Source organism: Hyperolius riggenbachi, chromosome 8, assembly GCF_040937935.1.
Source record: "Hyperolius riggenbachi isolate aHypRig1 chromosome 8, aHypRig1.pri, whole genome shotgun sequence".
Lineage (NCBI taxonomy): Eukaryota > Metazoa > Chordata > Amphibia > Anura > Hyperoliidae > Hyperolius > Hyperolius riggenbachi.
In genome coordinates, this window is record NC_090653.1 from 81,894,488 (window position 1) to 81,906,892 (window position 12,405).

Genomic DNA, 12,405 nt, shown 5'->3' on the forward strand with positions numbered 1-12,405 from the left:
GGCGGATCGGCGGCGGGCGGCGGCGATCGAAAGTTACAAGCAGCTAGCAAAGTGCTAGCTGCTTGTAACAAAAAAAAAAATTATGCAAATCGGCCCAGCGGGGCCTGAGATATCCTCCTGCGCAGGTTACCCCGAGCTGAGCTCGGGATAACCGGCAAGGAGGTTAAAGAGGACAAACACAGTAACAATACTTACAGTGAACTCTGTGTATGGCTGCCATAAGGATAACACAGACAAGCTGTTACACATATAAGATCCAAGTACATATGCCAGCAATAAAATATGGTGCGCATAAGGCGAGCCCCAGAGGAAAAGAAAATACAGGTAGTCCCTGACTTACGAACGACCCGCCGATATGAACGGCATGGATTTTCTGTTTCCATGGGAACTAGTAAAAAAAAAACATTCAAATCGGACTTGTAGTTTTTAAGAAATTTTTTTTTTAAACTTGTATAAACAGGTACAAAAGGCAGAGGTGACACAGAGGGGGTCACTGGAGGCACAGGGGACAGAGATGGCACAATGTTCCAACTTAAGAACAGATTCAGGTTAAGAACGAACCCACAGTACCTATCTTGTTTGTTAACCAGGGACTACCTGTACAGCAAAACTAGTACTTGAAGGTCAACTGAAGTGAAAGGGATATGGAGGCTGCCCTATGTATTTCCTTTTCACAATATCAGTTGCCTGGCTGTCCTGCTGATCCTGTGCCTCTAATACTTTGAGCCATAGACCTGGAACAAGCCTGCAGCAGATAAGTTGTTTCTGACATTATTGTCAGATCTGACAAGATTTGCTACATGCTTGTTTCTGGTGTGATTCAGACTCTACTGCATGTAAATAGATCAGCAGGATAACCAGGCAACTGGTATTGTTCAAAAGGAAACAAATATGGCACCTTCCATATTCTCACTTCAGTTGATGCTCCTTGTTCACCAGTAAGCAGGCAAAGCAGTCTTTTCAGCAGGTGGTGAGGATGCCACCATTATTTGGGTATTAGCTTGGGTGGTTTCTCACCTAGAATCTAATCTTATGGTAATCTATTAACCCATCATATGATATCCAATCAATTCTCTTTCGATAGATTTTGGGCAGTTTATCAATGGTAAAGCATACCAGATGTGTTGGACAAACTCTGTGTGGGGCAGAGGGGGTGAGTGGCAAGAGATCGATGACCACATAGAGTTGTGCTGCATCAAGTGAAACAACTCTGGTGGGTTGATTGATGTTCAATAATCTATCAAAATTGAGTTTACCATGAGGTGTAGGACTGTATCACTATTCAATTGAACTCAAGTTATATAGGGATTAGTTTGGGATATTGAATCATAATTGCCCATCATATGGCTTACTTAAAGGATACCCAAGGTGACATGTGACATGGTGAGATAGACATGTGTATGTCCAGAGCTAAGCATACAAATAACTAGGCTTTTTTTATTTTTCCACCTGAAAGAGTTGACATTCAGGCATGTAAGTGACAGTTTCTCTCAGGTCAGGACTTAGTTGGACTATAAGGTATTACAGTCATAAAGCTCTTTCCTCACGGAGAACAGCTTCTGAGTAGTACAGAAGATAGATAAAAAAAGTCAATAGTTCATGTATTTTAGCTTCTGGGGCCCTGTTAGACTGTGTAAGCATATAGGATAATACAACAATTACGGTAAACATTTCTTTTTTTTTTTTTTTTAAACAAAACTTTTTATTGATTTTGACATAAAAAGATACAAACATTAAGGGATGCAGAAAAGTTCACACATTCCTCAAGATTAAACATAATACAGGCAGAGAGAAAATGATGAACTATTGGTCCAAATATAAACTAGTACAGAATAATGACTTTACCAAACATTGCAGAATAATCTACTTTCAATGATATTTGGCAGGTGGTACAATCTCAGGAGAGTTATGATTGTCTCCATCTGTGCATTGGGGAATATTGCTTCCCATGACCAATCACACATCTTGCTGTAATTATAGAATGGCCCGTGGAGGACAATAATGTGTATATATAGAACAGTGTCTCTCTGTGAAGTAAGGACACTGTTATAAGTTTAGTATGGCCCACCGGCCTATAAATTTGAGCTTCCAGTGAAGGGCTTTTAGTTGTGCTGAAAGAAAGGAAGAAAAGAGAGGTTATAAATAAAAGGTAAGTAAATCAGAAGAAGAAAAATGGAAAGATTTGGAGCCCCGGGGCCCCCACTTCCTTACCTCTTCCTGTTAATTAACGCCACCGGCCAGCTCTTCGCAGTCCATCCAGCCAGACCATATTTTGTCAAACTTGGCAGGACATCCCCGGCTAGCATATGTAAGTTTATTGAGTGGTAGCACTTTATTAATCTCATTGATCCAGTTGTTTTTGGTTGGATGAGCTGAACTTGACCACTTTAAAGGTATTTCACGTCTGGCATAGAAACAGAGCAGTCGGAAGAACATTGTATTGTGTTTGTTTTCAATGGTTTCCTTTGCGATGCCAAGTAGTGCCATTTTGGGATTTAAAGTTAATGGTTTTTTTAAACATTCCTTTTAAGTTGAGAAAATAAAACGTCAGGATTGTAAACAAAGATAATTTTTAGGATTAGTAGGATAGATACAATTATTCATCTCATCAGGGCTTCCATCAGTTTATTTTCAACTATTGTTTCCTTTAAAGAGGATCTGTAACATCAAAAGATCCCCTGGGGGTACTCACCTCGGGTGGGGGAAGCCTCCGGATCCTAATGAGGCTTCCCATGCCGTCCTCTGTCCCACGGGGGTCTCGCTGCAGCCCTCCGTACAAGATGACGTCATTATTTACCTTCCAGGCTCCTGCGCAGGCGCCCTGATGGCTGTCAGCTCCGAACTACACGGAAATACCCGATCGCCGTCGGGCCTGCTCTACTGCGCAGGCGCAAGTTTCCGGCGCCTGCGCAGTAGAGCGGACCCGACTGAGATCGGGTATTTCCGTGTAGTTCGGAGCGGAAAGCAGCCACAGCGCCCCCGCTGGAGCCAGCAAAGGTAAATATTGATTTTACAGTCGGGTCTGTGGCCGGCTGTTCGGAGGGCTGCAGCGAGACCCCCGTGGGACAGAGGACGGCGTGGGAAGCCTCATTAGGATCCGGAGGCTTCCCCCACCCGAGGTGAGTACCCCCCAGGGGATGTTTTTGAGGTTACAGAGTCTCTTTAAAGGGAAGGTCCAAGCAAAAAAAAAAAAATGAGTTTCACTTACCTGGGGCTTCTACCAGCCCCATGCAGCCATCCTGTGCCCTCGTAGTCACTCACTGCTGCTCCAGTCCCCCGCTGGGAGCTTTCTGACCTCGGAGGTCAGGGCCGAATTGCGTACATTTTTACACATTCCCGCTAGTGCAGGAACATTAACGCATACATTTTTACGTGTTAGTGGTGCAACGCGTAAATTTTTGTTCCTGCACTAGCTGGAATGCGTAAAAATGTATGCAATGTGGCCCTGACCTCTGAGGTCAGAAAGCTGCCAGCGGGGGACTGGAGCAGCAGTGAGTGACTACAAGGGCACAGGATGGCTACATGAGGCTGGTAGAAGCCCCAGGTAAGTAAAACTCATTTTTTTTTTTTGCTTGAACCTTCCCTTTAAGAAACCCTGAGATCCTTACACTAAGCCCTTAACACTAGCCTCCCTATCTTCAATAACATTTAAAGAGACTGTTAGGCTTAAAATTGACATGTCATAAAATAACCCCTCTTATTAACCACTTAAAGGAAAACTATCGATTCACATATTTTTTTCAATTGACACAGGAATTGTTTGGGAAGTGCTGCTAAGTACTGGTGTATACATTTTAGTAGCAACTTCTTTGTTTACTGTTAGCAAAATACATTCAAAGTTTACTGACACTGACGGCTGACTGAGCCATGAGGAGAGGGGAAATTCCCCTCACACTTGATCAGTTAACTCTATGTGTAGCTCTGTGTGTGACAGAGAGAGACAGGACACAGGAGCTGCAGCTGTTGGGAGCTCTGTTTCTGACTGAAGTGTCTGAAGAGAGCAGAGGAAATGTAACTAATTCTCACAGCTTTTTCATATTGTTTTTAATTTCAGAGTTTGATATGTTTGATATTTGCTTTCTGTAGACTGATATGCAACTCTGGCTGTGCATTGAAGCAGACACCCCTTCTGCAATTGATTTGTCCCAATATACCGGGTAGCTAAATCCTACCCTCAATAAATTACAGCTTTTGCCTCTGATATTTAAAGGGGTTCTTTCGCGAAAAAAGTAGGCAGTTAAAAAATGTGACAGATGACAGGTTTTGGGCCAGTCCATCTTTTTAAGGGGGATTCTCAGGGCTTTCTTTGTTTTCAACAGCATTTCCTGAACAACAGTAGCAAAATCTAACTGACATAATAGTGTGCAAGTGATTAGGGAGGCCGGCTGGTATCTTGCTATTTTGGCAGTTAAACTGCTGTTCAGGAAATGCTGTTCAAAACAAAGAAAGCCCTGAGAATCCCCCTTAAAAAGATGGACTGGCCCAAAACCTGTCATCTGTCACATTTTTAACTGCCTACTTTTTTTGCGGAAGAACCCCTTTAACATGAAAAGTAGGAAAATGTTTACACAGCTACTTAGACATTATTTGTACATTGTCATTTTAGAACACTTGGGGATCGATAGTATACCTTTAAAGAGGAACTGTAACGACAAAACGGCCCCTGGGGGGTACTCACCTCGGGTGGGGGAAGCCTCAGGATCCTAATGAGGCTTCCCACGCCGTCCTACGTCCCTTGGGGGTCTCGCTGTAGCCCTCCGTACAGCTGTGACGCAATATTTACCTTCCTGGCTCCTGCGCAGGCGCTCTGATGCCTCTCGGCGCCGAAGTAGGCGGAAATACCCGATCACCGTCGGGTCTGCTCTACTGCGCAGGCGCAAGTTTCCGGCGCCTGCGCAGTAGAGCGGACCCGACGGAGATCGGGTATTTCCGTCTATTTCCGTGCAGAAAGTCGCCACAGCGCCCCCGCTGGAGCCAGCAAAGGTAAATATTGAACTGACAGTCGGCACAGTCGCCGGCTGTTCGGAGGGCTGCGGCGAGACCCCCGTGGGACAGAGGACGGCGTGGGAAGCCTCATTAGGATCCGGAGGCTTCCCCCACCCGAGGTGAGTACCCCCCAGGGGATCTTTTTAATGTTACAGAGTCTCTTTAAGCCCTCAGTCGTTTTCACTTTATGCATCTGAGCAATGTTCACCTCCCATTCATTAGCCTATAACTTTATCACTACTTATTACAATGAACTGATCTATATCTTGTTTTTTCTGCCACCAATTAGGCTTTCTTTGGGGGGTACATTTTGCTAAGAGCTACCTTACTGTAAACACATTTTAACAGTAAGAATAAGAAAAAAAACTGAAAAAATTCATTATTTCTCAGTTTTTGACCATTATAGTTTTAAAATAATACATGCCTCCATAATTAAAACCCACGTATTGTATTTGCCCATTTGTCCCGGTTATTTCACCATTTAAATTATGTCCCTGTCACAATGTATGGCGACAATATTTTATTTGGAAATAAAAGAGCATTTTTTCCGTTTTGCATCCATCACTATTTACAAGATTATAAAAAAATATATATAAATATTTCATCTTTACATTGATATTTAAAAAGTTTAGACCCTTAGGTAAATACTTGTGTTTTTTTTTTTTTTATTGTAATGTTTTTTTTTTTATTTAACAGTTTATGTGGGTATTTTTGGGAGGGTGGGATGTAAATAGTGTTTGACTTGGGGAAATATATGTGTATATGTGTATATGTTTACATGACGTCACTCTAAGCGTACAATGTATGCTTAGAGGGACATAGGAGTCAGAAAAAGCGAAGCTTCCGAGAGAAGCTGTTGCTTTTTCTGCGGGGGAGAGGAATCTGTGATCGGGCACCATGGCCCGACTCATTGATTCCTGGGCTAAAGAATCGGCGACGGGAGCACGCGTGCACGAGCGTGATCGGCCGCGGGAGTGCACATGTCCTCTTTGACGTATTTATACGTCAAGGAGGACAAAGTGGTTAATATATATAGATGTAGGGTAAACATAAATATAAATTCTTACCGCAAAGTAATGAATTCCGATCATAATCTGTGAAGCCGCGCCCCCAGTCTCACTTTCGCCCCTGACGATTTTCCCTGGCCAGCGCGTGTAGCATTGTGGGATTGCTGTCGTCACTGGCAATCCCAGCTAGTGCGTCCGGCCCACGAATGGCTTCATTATCAAAATCTCGCGAGATGACGTGTTGTAAACACCTGCGTCATCTCTTTTGCGACGCCATTCGGACCAGAGTGCACAGAGGTGACAGAGGTGCCTGGCTCTTCTACTGACCACATATGCTATTGCTCCATTGTTATTGCCTGATGAAGCGGGATCAAACCTGCGAAACGTGTTGCATATTTGGAGTTCATAAATAAAATATATTGACTGTCTTTACTACAGTCGTTGTGTGTCTACTTGGAGGAGGTAAGTCCACCACTACCTCCTCTATTTACCAAGAATTTGGTTTTTAGCTCATTTAGCTTCCTTTTATCCTTTTGGCGCCTCTGTTCTCCTGCATAATATTGAGTCCACCCTGGGTGGAGGGTTGAACCCCCTTTTTCTCATCTACAGAGAGCGACTTCTTATTCCTGAGTGGGGTCAGGAAAATCTCCCCACCTGCCCTTACAGTGGTTGCCAATGGTAACCCTGGTTTGTGAGTATCAATAATTACGCTATCTAGTAACCATTTACCAGTACATATTACTATTTATTTATTTATTGTATTTATAAAGCGCCAACATATTACGCATTGGGGCTCTTGGTGTTTCTTGTTTTTAACTCCACAACTCTGTACACAGTAACAAAAATCGAGGTCGGCACTCCACTGACGATAATAAACTTGCGTTTATTCAAAAAGTTGCACACACGACATGTTTCGGGGTCACCCCCCTCCTCGAGTGTACATACAACCTTGACACACAGTCCTCTAAAATACTACAACCACTAAAGTGCACCACACCTTCCTATACAGGACACACCCCTAATGGTCAGCTGACCGAGGTGATGTCACAGTGTAATCCAGGTTAACCCCGTAGGGTCAGTTCATACAAATTCTAACTGGGCACTACACATGAAATGTCTACCCAGCTAAAAACACCAAGGTAAACATGAGCGAAAGCATACATAAGCCTAAGCAGAAATACAGTAATTCTAGCCATATCAGTCGTATTATACAGCAACTCACAGACCCAGGGAGTTGACCCTAGAATTACTGTATTTCTGCTTAGGCTTAGCAACTGCAAATTTTGATGACAGGTGGTCTATGAGGGGCCGAATTTTGTGGAACCGGTCATAAGCAGGGTGGCCTCTTAGATGACAGGTTGTATTGGCACTGAAGTGCAGGAAGCGCAGGATGTTCTCAAATCGTGACCTGGACATGGCAGCAGAGAACATGGGCATGTGATGTATTGGGTGCGAAGACCAATAAGACCGCAATACATTCTTTTTGACTAGACCCATGTTAAGGAGAAGGCCCCAAAAAATATTACGTTCGGAAACTTGGAGTGGCTTCCACCGAAAAGGCTGGGCATAGTAGCTTCTTGAATTGGCGGTTGCGTATTGTGTGGCATAACGGTTGGTCTCAACCACAATTAAGTCGTACCAGCAGTGATCAGGAAAAAAAATTCTGTCGCTGCGGTGGGGCGGGTGAGGGTTTGGCCGGGTGATCAGAAGCCCGGAGGGGGCAGATTAGGGCCTGATCTGATGGATAGGAGTGCTAGGGGGTGACAGGTGGTGACATGAGGTGATTGATGGGTGTCTCGGGGGTGATTAGAGTGGAGAATAGATGCAATCAATGCACTGGGGAGGTGATCGGAAGGGGGTCTGAGGGGAATCTGAGGGTTTGGCCGAGTGATCAGGAGCCCACACGGGGCAGATTAGGGCCTGATCTGATGAATAGGTGTGCTAGGGGGTGGCAGGAGGTGATTGATTGGTGTCTCAGGGTGTTAATAGAGGGGGGAATAGATGCAAGCAATGCACTGGGGAGGAGATCTGAGGAGTCTGAGGGCGAGCTGAGGGTGTGGGTGGGTCACTGGGTGCCCACAAGGGACAGATGAAGGTCTGATCTGATGGGTATAATGGATAGCAGTGACAGGGGGTGATTGATGGGTGATCAGTGGGTGATTAGAGGGGAGAACAGATGTAAATAATGCACTGGGGAGGTGATCAGAGGGGGTCTGGGAGGCTATCTGAGGGTGTGGGCGGGTGATTGGATGCCCGCAAGGGGCAGATTAGGGTCTGATCTGATGGGTAGCAGTGACAGGTGGGGACTGGGGGTGACGGGGTGATTTATAGGTGATCAGTAGGTGAATATATGCAAGCAATGCACTGACAAGTTGATCAGAGGGGTCTGGGGGGCTATCTGAGGGTGTGGGCGGGTGATTGGGTGCCCGCAAGGGGCAGAATAGGGTCTGATCTGATGGGTAGCAGTGACAGGGTGATTGATACGTGATCAGTAGGTGATTACAGGGGAGAATATATGCAAGCAATGCACTAGCGAGTTGATCAGAGGGGGTCTGGAGGGCTATTTGAGGGTTTGGGCAGGTGATTGGGTGCCCGCAAGGGGCAGATGAGGGTCTGATCTGATGGGTATGATGGATACCAGTGACAGGGGGTGATTGATGGGTAATTGGAGGGGAGAACAGATGTAAATAATGCACTGGAGAGGTGTTCAGGTGGGGTCTGAGGGTGTGGGCGGGTGTTTGGGTGCCCGCAGGGGGCAGTTTAGGGTCTGATCTGATGGGTAGCAGTGACAGGTGGTGACAGGGGGTGACGGGGTGATTGATAGGTGATCAGGGTGTGATTAGAGGAGAGAATAGATGCAAGAAATGCACTAGCGAGGTGATCAGGGATAGGGTCTGAGGGCGTTCTGAGTGTGTGGGCGGGTGATTGGGTGCCCGCAAGGGGCAGATGAGGATCTAATCTGATGGGTAGCAGTGACAGGGGGTGACGGGGTGATTGATAGGTGATCAGTAGGTGATTACAGCGGAGAATATATGCAATACATGCACTGGCAGTTTGATAAGGGGGGTCTGAGGGTGTAGGCGGGTGATTGGGTGCCTGCGAGGGGCAGATTAGGGCCTGATCTGATGGGTAGCAGTGACAGGTGGTGACGGGGTGATTGATGGGTGATTAGAGGGGAGAACAGATGTAAACAATGCACTTCGGAGGCGATCTGAGGGCGGTCTGCGGGCGATCTGAGGGTGCGGGCGGGTGATTACAGCGGAGAATATATGCAAGCAATGCACTGGCAGATTGATAAGTGGGGTCTGAGGGCAATCTGAGGGTGTGGGCGGGTGATTGGGTACCCGCAAGGGGCAGGTTAGGGTCTGATCTGATGGGTGTTAGTGACAGGTGGTGACAGGGGGTGATTGATGGGTGATTTACAGGTGATCAGTGGATGATTACAGGGGTGAATAGATGCATACATTACATGGGGGGGGGGGTCTGGGGAGGATCTGAGGGTGTGTGTGTGTGTGGGGGGGGGGGGGTGGTGATCAGGAGCCCCCAGGGGGCAGTTTTGGACCTAATCTTAAAAATAATGTTGACAGCGACAGGGAGTGATTGATGGGTGATTGGGGGGGGGGGTGATTGGGTGCAAACAGGGTTCTGGGGGGTGGGCAGGGGCGTTCTGAGGGGTGCTTTGTGCGATCAGGGGGCAGGGGGGGCAGATCAGTGTGCTTGGGTGTCAAAAGTTAGCGGAAATTGATTTTTGTTTGTTTTTTTCACAAAGTGTCATTTTCACTAACTTGTGACAAAAAATAAAATCTTCTATGAACTCACCATACACCTAACGGAATACCTTGGGGTGTCTTCTTTCTAAAATGGGGTCACTTGTGGGGTTCCTATACTGCCCTGGCATTTTAGGGGCCCTAAACCGTGAGGAGTAGTCTAGAAACCAAATGCCTCAAAATGATCTGTGAATAGGACGTTGGGCCCCTTAGCGCACCTAGGCTGCAAAAAAAGTGTCACACATGTGGTATCGCCGTACTCAGGAGTAGTAGTATAATGTGTTTTGGGGTGTATTTTTACACATACCCATGCTGGGTGGGAGAAATGTCTCTGTAAATGGACAATTGTATGTAAAAAAATAAAAAAAATCTCATTTACAGAGATATTTCTCCCACCCAGCATGGGTATGTGTAAAAATACACCCCCAAAACACATTATACTATTTTTCCTGAGTATGGAGATACCACATGTGTGACACTTTTTTGCAGCCTAGGTGTGCTAAGGGGCCCAAAGTCCTATGGGCACCTTTAGGCTTTACAGGGGTGCTTAAAATGTAGCACCCCCCAAAATGCCAGGACAGTAAACACACCCCACAAATGACCCCATTTTCGAAAGTAGACATCCCAAAGTATTCAGAGAGGGGCATGGTGAGTCCATGGCAGATCTCATTTTTTTTTTTGTCACAAGTTAGCAGAAATGGAAACTTTTTTTATTTATTTTTATTGTCACAAAGTGTCATTTTCCGCTAACTTGTGACAAAAAATAAAATCTTCTATGAAGTCACTATGCCTCTTAGTGAATACTTCGGGATGTCTTCTTTCCAAAATGGGGTCATTTGGGGGGTATTTATACTATCCTGGAATTCTAGCACCTCATGAAACCTGACAGGTGCTCAGAAAAGTCAGAAATTCTTCAAAATGGGAAAATTCACTTTTTGCACCATAGTTTGTAAACGCTATAACTTTTACCCAAACCAATAAATATACACTTATTGGATTTTTTTTTTATCAAAGACATGTAGCACAATAAATTTGGACAAAAATGTATATAGAAATTTTACTTTATTTGAAAAATGTCAGCGCAGAAAGTTAAAAAAAAAAATCATTTTTTTGACAAAATTCATGTCTTTTTTGATGAATATAATAAAAACTAAAAATCACAGCAGCAATCAAATAGCATCAAAAGAAAGCTGTATTAGTGACAAGAGAAGGAGGTAAAATTCATTTAGATAGTCGGTTGTATGACCGAGCAATAAACCGTTAAAGCTGCAGTGGTCTGAATGGAAAAAAAAATTGAAATTTAAATCTCTATTGCAATGTTTTATTTACTGTTTAACTGAGCCAAAAAGGCAATGCAGAAGTTAAAAGTCAATCTAATTTTTTTTACTATGTAGCCTTTTCCCCAGGATGCAAAGCCGCATAACAGATTCTGCTTCAGAATGCAGAGCATGCCCATGTCTGCCCGACCCCCCCCTCTCCCCCCCAGGACCAGGTGCCGATATATTCTCACCCCAAACAGCTGACCGCTCTGACACGGAGAGAGAGCGGGAGCACTTCCAGCGCCGCCACTGCAGAGCAGCCGCCGCTGTGCATGGTGCTTCTGCATTGCCTTTTTGGCTCAGTTAAACAGTAAATAAAACATTGCAATAGAGATTTAAATTTCAATTTTGGGGCTAACAGTTACTCTTTAAAGAGAACCCGAGGTGTGTTTAAAGAATGTTATCTGCATACAGAGGCTGGATCTGCCTATACAGCCCAGCCTCTGTTGCTATCCCAAACCCCACTAAGGTCCCCCTGCACTCTGCAATCCCTCATAAATCACAGCCATGCTGTGAGGCTGTGTTTACATCTGTAGTGTCAGTCTCAGCTGCTCCCCCGCCTCCTGCATAGCTCCGGTCCCTGCCCCCGTCCCTTCCCTCCAATCAGCAGGGAGGGAAGGGATGCAGGCGGGGACTGGAGTTCTGCAGGAGGTGGGGAGAGCAGCAGACTGACACTATAGAGATAAACAAAGCCAGCTCTGACAAGCTGTTTGTCAGCAGCATGGCTGTGATTTATGAGGTATTGCAGAGTCCATGGGGGACCTTAGGGGGGTTTGGGATAGCAACAGAGGCTGGGCTGTATAGGCAGATCCAGCCTCTGTATGCAGATAATATTCTTCAAACCCACCTCGGGTTCTCTTTAAGGGGTTTTATGACTGCAGTCCTTAAGTGGTTAAAGTGTACCAGAGTTGTAAGAATACAGATTTGATTCTTACCTGGGGCTTCCTCCAGCCCCATTAGCACATCCAAGTACCTAACGCGGTCTGCCATTCAGCCACGATCAGCCCAGGTAACTGGTTCAGTCCCGTCAGTTGGGGTCTTCTCCGCATGCGCGGACCTCCGGCACATGGGCAGAAGACCATGACTGAACCAGGTATCGGGGCTGATCACAGCTGAGCGTCAGACCGTGGGAGGACAGTGAGGGACTTGGACATGCTTATGGGGCTGGAGGAAGCCCCTGGTAAGTATTGAATCTTTGTATTCTAACAGCTCTGCTTTCCTTTAGTTCATGTAAAGTATAGAGCTGAGATAGATGAATTGTCACTTTTTCTCAGCAATAATGGAGTTTCATTTCAAAGCCATTCTGAACTCGCTAGGTCTTCTCAA

At 45.4% G+C, this 12,405-nt stretch overlaps 1 protein-coding gene across 1 annotated transcript in view; it reads left to right on the forward strand.

The window, feature by feature from the left end:
* Positions 1-12,405, forward strand: part of PLD3 (phospholipase D family member 3) — a 167,805-nt gene that overhangs the window by 27,360 nt on the left and 128,040 nt on the right. The window lies entirely within an intron of this gene.